This window comes from Sinocyclocheilus anshuiensis, unplaced genomic scaffold (genome assembly GCF_001515605.1).
Source record: "Sinocyclocheilus anshuiensis isolate Anshui unplaced genomic scaffold, SAMN03320099.WGS_v1.1 scaffold954, whole genome shotgun sequence".
Taxonomy (NCBI): domain Eukaryota; kingdom Metazoa; phylum Chordata; class Actinopteri; order Cypriniformes; family Cyprinidae; genus Sinocyclocheilus; species Sinocyclocheilus anshuiensis.
In genome coordinates, this window is record NW_015536527.1 from 67,881 (window position 1) to 77,997 (window position 10,117).

Here is a 10,117-nt window from a genome sequence, read left to right on the forward strand (position 1 = left end):
TGAGTTGAATTACTGAAATAAATGAACTTTTCCACGACATTCTAATTTATTGAGATGCACCTGTATATGTTCAAGGTCCTATTGTGGAATGTTTCATTATTTTAAAGAAAAAAAGGTGTTTAAATGTTACTTTAAAAAATAAAAATGTTTGTCTTCGTAATCTGTTATCAAAATTAAACAGCAATATCAAGATGCAAAGTAGTATTAGTACACTCTAAAAAATTCTGGGTTAAATATAACCCAGTGCTGGGTTAAAAAGGGACAAACCCAGCTATTGGGTTATATTTAACCCAGCATTTTTTAGAGTATATGTATAATTACTTGGCTTTTGCTATTGTTCAGAACCAATGCCTTGCTATTTTTAGGTATGTATTACAGGTTGCCTTAATTATAGTCAACATCACAATTGACTACTTACTTGGTTAATATATGTTTCTGGTCTTATAACAATAAGTATTTAATCCGTTATTTTAAAGAAAAAAAAAAAGTTTATCTTTGTAATGTCTTCATCAAAATTAAATGACTTTCCTTTTCAGATGATGTCATTGTAGGACTCCTTTTTCGATTTATGAATAAAATCAAGCCTAGCCCCTTTTTTTGTTAAACTGTAGATGGAGTAGTTGTGAAGTGAAATGGCATGTGAATAAAGTTTCACGTTGATTTGAAATATGGCTGTCAGAATTGAATTAAAATTATTTAGTCTGAAGGATTAACAAACCACTTATGAAATTCCAGCTAATGAGATCTACTTCAAGCTGGATGAATTCCACAGCTAATTGACATTATTTTTCTGACTTGTGATGATCAACAGTGAGGGGCCTCAAACAGGAAGTTCTCCTGTCATGTGACGCCCCTCCCCTACAATAAACACAACTGATAGTGTCATGCGTATACATGTGAAACTGTAATGCTATGATGAGAAGAAAAGACAAGGTAAACATCTGAATGTGTTTTCTAATGTGATGTTAGTTTTTATAGAGAGAAATGTAAGAAATCGAGGAAATAATAGAGCTATGTCGAATCAGATGGCAATATTAGTGTTTGTACTTCAAGATGTTCCAGTCTGCAGTGTGTTTAATTCAGGCTGCCAGCAGCTCTGCATGAGAATATTTGTTGTAGAGATTAGCCAGTTTAATCGACACTGAAGATGAGATATGTCAACTACCTCAGATTATCATACTCAACATCAGTTTAGCACTGCGGAAATATCACATTTTAAACCAATCATACAATTTTGCTCTTTTATAGATTCTCAGGTATATATAATATAAATATTAGTGCAGTCAAACGATTAATCGCGATTAATCACATCGAAAATATGTTTTTGTTTACATAATGTGTATACTGTGTATATTTATTGTGTATATATAAATACAAACACATGCATGTATATATTTAAGAAAAATGTTAAGTTTAGATATTAAATATATTTATATATAATATAAAATATAACAATATAAATATATAAATGTATAAACGTAAATATTTTAAAAATATATATGTGTGTGTATTTATATATACATAATAAATGAAGAGTTTGGTTCCAAAACGCTATAAATCCATTTTGATTAATTTGAGTAAAAATGTGTTTTCTTTACCAAGAAAGTGGCAAGATGAAAACCACTATTTTCTGTTTCAAACTTTCACATAGCATCTTTAGGTTATAATAACATTAAAAATTCAAATCCAGATTTTGATTTTCAAAGATTTATAATAAAAACTGATTATTTTTCCCCCAAAATGCAATAAATCCATTGAATTAATATAAAAGTTATTTTTCATATGGAAACTGTTGAAAATACACAACAAAGTAAGTTGATCCACATATGACAGAGGTCTGAACTTGGTCAATACTAATCTTATTAATAGCTTGCGCTTCTTCCCCACGGCAGAAACCACCACAGGTTCATCAATGCCATCAAAATTATTCTTTTTTTTTTAGGGTTGCACGATAAATCACATGCGATTGTCAGTGGTGGACGAAGTACACAAATCAAGTACTTGAGTTAAAAGTACAGATACGTATAATAAAATATTACTCCAGTAAAAGTAAACAGCGGCGCAGACTAAGAGGATAATGGGCTGGGAGTGAGACAGGGACAGCGCTCTCTGTGTGTGCTGTCATGCCTGCGTTTCGCTGTCTCTCTCGAGCCCGTCTGTCCTTCTGTCTCACCACCTCCATTAATCTTTTACTTTGTGCTACAGCAGCGAGAGGAAACCTGCCTGACAGCTCGTCTGTGCGGCGAGAGGTTTGAGGAAAGAGCAGAACAGAAGGACGCAGATGGTCTGACGGAAATGAAACCAGTTCTTTCAAATGGACGTATTCACACCTGTTTGCTCTCTAAAACACCATATCATGTTTCTTACATGTTTCAGAGACTACAAATAAACAAGTTTTGCTAATTGTGTAATATTATACAATATATAAATATTAGTCAAAATATGACTTTTTCCAATCTTGTAAGCAATATTACATGTCAGTTACCTGAAAGAGTCATTTTCAGTATGAGATTTGTATCTCATCATATCAAAGCCCAGGTCTATCTTCGTATCAGCCAGTGGATTTTAGTGTGACGGTGCCGCTAAGGAAGCCTGACAAGCTGTCTTAATGCCTGACAAGCTGTCAGGAAGCCTGACAAGCTGTCTTAATTGCAAGGTTAATTACTGAAAGTCATGGCTGAGTCATGGCTGTAGTAAAGCCTCGTGGGATCTGGCAGTAGTGTTTTGCTGTTGTTTTAGTGAAGATTTAGAGTATTTTCTTCCTCATCCTTGAATTTTAGCATTAGGGTTATTAAAGAAAGAATAAAAGGGCAACATTGGTTGCCTCAGAGAGCGATTCGTTCATGTTGTTGTGGCCGCGCAAGTGCGGCATCCTTTCATTTTTCAAAATCTTTGTGAATCAGTGAAACGGAACGCAGAAGAAACTTCAGTAGGACGTTTTTAGTACTTCTGTAAATAAATAATACACAAGTTAATTTATATTAAGGAGTTATAATTAATTATTTTATAAATATTTAATATTAGCTAAACTGTGATAAACCTCTAATATAACCAAATTACGAACGGAACACAGCTCCGTTCACACGATCTGATGATTTGAATCAGGTGTGTTAGATAAGGTGGAGGAAATGGCATTAAAAGAACAGGTTCATAGTTATTTGTTTGTGAACCAAACTACACCACTCGTGGCGTTTGTTGTATGTAATGTGGCGGTTTGTTTGCTTGTTTTAGTGTACAGGCCGAGAAGATTCAAAGTTATTTGTTTGTGAACCTAGTTCAAAATAAAGCGTTTTCTTGCTGATTGCTCTGCGGCAAACAGTCTATCCATCTCATCACATTCGGTTGAGACTACAAACTCATTCACAACTCGGGTAAAAAACATTTCTTCTGTCATTGCACTGGAGTTTGTGATTTGGCACGTTTTTGTATTTGCTTTTATGACTGTTAAATAACGGTTGTGTCTGGTACATGCGCTTTATTATACGTGAACTGCCAAGCAACTCCTGAGGTTAATTTGAAAACACTGGAGTCACCTATTTTTAGCCAATCTTCATATAGTCTTTTGGTAAGTTTCTTTGTCTACTTACTATGAAGTAGAGCCTTGTGTGAAACTGTTTTCTTAATCCCGCTCCCGCTTAATTCCTGACCATTACCGCCCGCTCCCGTGATTTTTGTGTACGCTCTCGCAAACATTCTAATGTTGTATATAATTTTCGTGCATCCGATAGATATCAATATGGTGGGGTATTGAAAACGCTTTAGAATGAGCGCTCGCTGTTCACTTTCGATTTTACGATTGTGTGTACTCTGTTTAAAGGAAGTATATTTTACAAGATAATATTGTGACGAGTGGGGCGGGGCTGAGAGCCGTGGGAACGGAGCGAGGCCGGTGGAGTAAGTGATAATGCACGACACCTGCGCCACTCACCGGTCTAAAGTCCCATGGAGGAGCGCCGGAAGGATAAAAGGAGGAGTGACGACAGTGCAAGACGAGAGCGGACCAGGCCTGGACTTTATTTTGTGTTTTGGTTCTGTTTGTGCACGGCAGTTGTCCGTGAGGGGCTGTCGCGCTGTTTTCAGTAAATTCTGTTTAAATGTTCGCTTGTTCCCGCCTCCTCCTTCCCGTACTACAAACTGTGTTACAGATATATATGTCAATGAGCTCGGGATCTGTTGAGCAGCAAATCCTCCACCATGGTCTTGTTAGTAATCTCTCCTTACTCTCGACCCATGATCAGTGAAGTCAAACTCTGCAGCTCGTGTGGATGCAGGTAGTCAAGTCCGCCTTTTCCCCACCGAATTAGGCTACTTTTAAACTGTTGCTGTGGGTTGATTTTCCCCCGTGGGTTAAAGGTTTGAAATATTGCATTAATTGCATTTAACCAAAATGCTTGTATTGAAATATTTAGCATTCTACCTATGAGAAAACTGTGCTAAATGTTAAGTTTTGTAAAGGTATAATCAATCCAAGGGATCACAATCCCAATGCAGCCCTCTACTGTGAAGTGACATATCAGTGTACAGTTGCTTCTTATGACATCTGTAGTGCTCTTCGAATTAACAAACATTCTTGTTACGATTTAACGATTTGATGTTAAGTTATTAGGTGATTTTTAGTGCTGTCAGTTACTTGAAACACTACCATTGTATAGAATGTTATAATATTATCAAGATTTAAAATGAGTTCTTAATGAATATTTGGCTATTTATATAGTCATTTGCTGAACGTCTTCATATTTGCATTATTTAAATTATTGTTGCATATTCATTGTCAAGCACTAAAGTACTTTGCCAGTAACCCACATTGACATGAAATCATTTAACAGCCTAATTTAGCTGCTTACTTTATATATATATATAAAAAAAGCTTGTGTATTTGTTAACTTTAAGATATGTTGCATTAGAGGGAAAACTTGTATATTATTTGTGATTCACATCACGTTCTGTCAGTTCTGTACGTTTTTAAGAAAAAGTCTGTCAGCAGTTTTGACTTTTAAATTTTTTTAGCCTTTAATCGTGACTGTTGAGGGGTAGTCAGGAAATCATGGGTGCATGTTCATTGTCCATGATGGCTTTACCACGGTAATAAAATAGTTTTTTTCCTAAAGAGATTGCCATTCAATGTGCATCTGAAATTTGCCAACTCGGCTTTTTACATTCATTCATAATTGAATGCTTTGAGAAACTTATTTTCATTCCAAGCAAAAATCTCACGTTTTAGGCACTAGAGATTTTTTTTGGTGGATTTTTCCTTGTAGACACATCCTTTGAAGTAAAAGAACTGCTTTTTTCAATGTATTTAAATATTTTCTGATTAAAAACACTTCCCTTAAAGTGCTCTTTTTCAATGGTGGGCACTGTCTGAAAACTTTGAGGTCATTATAGGAACCTAAACCTAATTTGCTGACCTCATGCTCTTGGATAATCAGCTGATTGTCATGCATATAAACCCCAGTTTTAAAAGCATATGCTGAGATGTAAGCAAGCATCCGTGCCGTTCCTTCAGAGTCCTGGTGGACCCATAAGCCCCAGCTGCTGTGAGATCCCTGTGGTGGACCGCACACGTGTACGAGGGGCGTTGTGCTGATGTGAGTGTGTGTTTGTGCTGATGTTGAACAGCTCAGCAGAGAGCAATAACACTGTATGATGAGACACACATGAGCAATGAAGCAACTAAACCACCTTTACATGACACATGTGTGAGGCTTGCTGTGTCTATCTATTCTCTCTGTCTGTCGTTTGCTCTAAGTTTCTATATTTCTATTGTTTTTATTCTTTAGATCAGTCATTTGTTCTAGCTCTTATTCTAACTATTGGCTGTTTGTTCTAGCTCATTTTAGCATTGGCTGTTGGCTCTAGCTCTCATTCTGGCTATCGGCTGTTCGTTCTAGTTCATTCTAGCATTGGCTGTTCGTTCTAGCTCTCATTCTGGCTATCAGCTGTTCATTCTAGTTCATTCTAGCATCGGCTGTTCGTTCTAGCTCTCATTCTGGCTATCAGCTGTTAATTCTAGTTCATTTTAGCATCGGCTGTTCGTTCTAGCTCTCATTCTGGCTATCAGCTGTTAATTCTAGTTCATTCTAGCATCGGCTGTTCGTTCTAGCTCTCATTCTGGCTATCAGCAGTTCATTTTAGCATCAGCTATTCGCTCTAGCTCTCATTCTGGCTATCGGCATGTTCATTCTAGCATTGGCTGTTCATTCTAGCTCTCAATCGTTTTAGCTATTGATTGTTCATTTTAGCTCTCATTCTAGCTGTCATTCGTTGAAGCTCTTGGTCGTTTTAGCTATCGTTCATTCTAGTTCTCATTCTAGCTATCGATTGTTTGTTCTAGCTAACGGTTGTTTGTTCTGGATCTCATTCTAGCTATCTACTGTTTGTTCTATCTTTCTTTCTAGCATTGTTTTTCTGTCTATCGATTGATTGGTTGGTCGGTCATTATCGATAGATAGAAAGCTGCCATTTTAGTTTGTTCTGTCCATGTTTTTGTTGTTCTATAGATCAGTTGTGTGTTCAAGCTATTAGTTGTTTGTGCTAGGTATTGGTCATTAATTTTAGCTAGCGTTCTAGCTATCTGCTATGTTTTTCTGTCTTTTAGTGTTGTTCTTTCTAGTGCTGTCCATCGATTGTTGTGTGTTCTAGCGGTTGTTTGTTCTAGCACTCATTGTAGCTATCAGTCGTTCGTTCTAGCTATTTGTTCTATCTAGCATTCTCGTTATCTGCTGTTTGATCATCTTTCTTTCTATGTTTTTCTAGCGTTGTCTGTTTTTCTATGTATTGGTCATTTGTTCTAGCTATTGAGAATTTGTTTTAGCTCTCATTCTAGCTGTCATTCATTCTAACCATCGTTCATTCATTCTAGTACTCATTTTAGCTATCATTCGTTTGTTCTAGTACTCTTTTGTTCATTCATTCGTTTTGCCAAATTCGTTCCATCTATCGTTCATTTCACCGCTATGTTCTAGTATTCTGATGTTTTTGTCTTTCTATCCTTTTTATTTAGAACTATTGTTTGTTCTGTTCCATCTAGCATTCTGTCTGTTGTTTTTTTATTTTATTAGTTCATTCTGTGTTTGTCTGTTGTTCAATCTGTCGTTAGTTTGTCCATCCTGTCTGTCATTCGTTCCGTGATCTGTTCGTTTTATCGCTGTTCTATTTTTATTATTATTATTAAGCCACTCTATTGTTATTATTTAGCTGCTTTCTGTCTCCAAGATTGGGTTTTTGTTTTGCATCTGTTGAAAACAGTCAAGTCATGCATCTCTTGGTAGATGCTGCACCTTTGTGAATAAAATGGCCAGTGTACTTTAATTACACTCTCATTATAACAAGCCACACAACACCAGAAGGGTCGTTTAGTGTTCCTTTGGCAAAAGAACACTGCGACCTAAAAACAGTCCCGAGTTCAGTCTAAGTTCAAGCGTTTGTTGATGATTGTACGCATAAATCCATCCGTCTCATCCCGATGCCTCAGTCCACTGCTCCTGTGATAAAGAGTTTGAACTTCCAGAGGAGAGAATTCCCTGCAGAACGTCAGCGGAAAATTTCTTCAAACTAGTTACCATGAAAACATAGTATCAAGTCCCCCAGGAGGATTTAGCATTTTTGCTACACATTAACTTTATCCTAGATTAACAGGCAAAAGAAATTCCAGCAGTTTTTCAATGTTACTCTAGCGATTTCTAATGCACCACTAAAACGTCTCTTGAGGGCATTTTAACCTCATGTTGTGGGTTTCTGAAAAAGCCTTGATTTCTTTGGATTTTACAGACCGCTGCATGATTGTGTTATTTTTAATGAGAAAACATGCTTTTAATGCATTACAAGGGCTGTCCATTTTTAAAATCAAATGAATGACTTAATATTCCAGTTATTTAGTCAAATGAATTACGTATATCAATCTGTGCTGAGAGAAGCTGCCAAATGAAGACTTAACAACATTGTTGTGGCTGACTAGAAAATGTTAAGTGACATTAACAAAGGTCAATATATTGAAATTGTTAGTTTTACACAGCTTAAGTATGAATCAGAGGCATGATTAATTGCTTTTTTATATAATTAATTGCACAACATGGAAAAGTGACAGCCCTGTGCATTATATTAACATTGTGTCAAATTATGTTTTATTTTTTAATTGTCACATCACATGTTAGTTTGCTTTCTGGTAATGAGTGTATTGCATGTTGTTGGTGCTCAGAAAAAATAACGAGAAGATTTGCATTGCGAGTCTAGGCTGGAAATTAGCATTTCTGTTTTTAATTTCCTCCCACTGTGAGTGAAGTGTGTGTACCCTCCTTTTTTCGTATCATTTTTTTGGAAAGGAGGATGTGTGAATGAGTGAGTGGGTGTATCGGCTCACGGCGTTATGGCTTTAAACCAGAGATTTCACCACTGCTCGTACACACAACAGATCTCATTTTTTTATATTCAGCCCAATATGAGCGCTTCGTGTGGGTGTTGCTGTAAAGGTGACATGTTGTGCCGGTCCCTTTAGAGAATTACACCTTGGTGTTCATGAATTCAGTGTTTATTATTAGGTCATGTAGATTCACTGAGGTCTTTTCTGCTCCTCGACACCTTTAGTATGTCTTCTGTATGGTAAAATCTCATATTTAGCTGTGTTTGACAAGTCAAGCGTTACTAGTTTTAGTCCTCCATAGTATATCATAGTATAGCGTATTATAATACATATTTTAAAACTAGTGCTGTCAAAATTAGCACGTTAAGGCAGGCGACTATTGTTTTCAGTTTAACGCCGTTAAAAATATTTAATGCCGTTAACACAGGGGCACCACTCACAACTGCTGCTTCTCTTTTTTTCTTGACAAGAATTGTTTATTTAGACGTAGAATGTCTTTACGAATTACGACCACAGCAAATGGGAGACTTTTAAGATGCGTGCTCCACTTCACCTCAGCAACAGGCGCTAGTCAAACAAGCGCAGAAACGGTACAGGTGACGAGGCAGCTTCAGTAGAACAACAGTGAACTGCGGTCAGATGAGATGTCAGGCCATATGTCAGTAAAAACTAATTATACTGTGCTCATAGCATGCTCTTCAATTGCACACACAAATACGGCAGCGCACACTGTAGCCTGTATCATTTCATATTTATGCGCGAGTGAAACTACAAGCGTGCGTGTCAGATCCACGTGACCTTCAGCAGCGGCAGCTCTTACAGTAATAGCAGCCAAATAACCGAATAACCCAGTTGCTGTGATGTCTGTTAATCAAAGAACAAAAGAAAAAAAGAGGAAATCATTAACTTTTGTAATTTTAAGGATTCACCAAATTTAATTTAGAATTTAGCCTAGTATTTGAAAACTTTATTCAATTTCTGTATATTTCCTACTTGCAAAAGGGCACAGCTAAATGTGACATTTATTATAGTGGGTTTGTGTGAAGATTGTTTTAAGCTCACTTAAATTAGTTATTTTTTAAAGTCTAATAAATGTTAAAATTGATAGCTCTCAATTAGACTGTAATGTTAGTAGTCAACATTACATATTGTCAATGTTTAAATACTAGGAAAAAAAGAGAACATCAGTAGTATTGGCATCAGTGATACTTGCCTTCAGTCATAAAAAAAGATGCAATTAAATAAATATAAAAAATATACTGTATTTGTTGTTTTTACATTAATTTGAAGATTCAATGTGAAATTATTGCAATATAAAGGTATATTTAAAAACATTAATGTTAGGTGGGATTAATCACGATTAATTGTGATTAATTTCAGAAAAATGTGCATTTTTTTAATTGATTGGCACTAGTTAAAACACGCAACACCCTAGCAACCCCCTGGCAGCATAGTATCATCTAAAACACACTAACAACTGAACACCCTAGCGAATGTATACAATGTGTTAAAACACTCAAAACACCTTAGCAACCATTCAGCAACATGGCAACATCCCACCCTAGCATCGTTGTGGGGTCTTTTTGACATGCAAAGTCACTATTTTCTTTAGAATTCTTAAAAAATCGATTCAGTTCCTGTGATGTTTAGATTAATTTAGATAGAGAGACTGTTTTTAGACTCTGCTTCCTCTCGACTCTTCAGATGTTGCATTCCGATTGATGTATGCGGGTCTTATGAATACGAGATGTGTTTGAT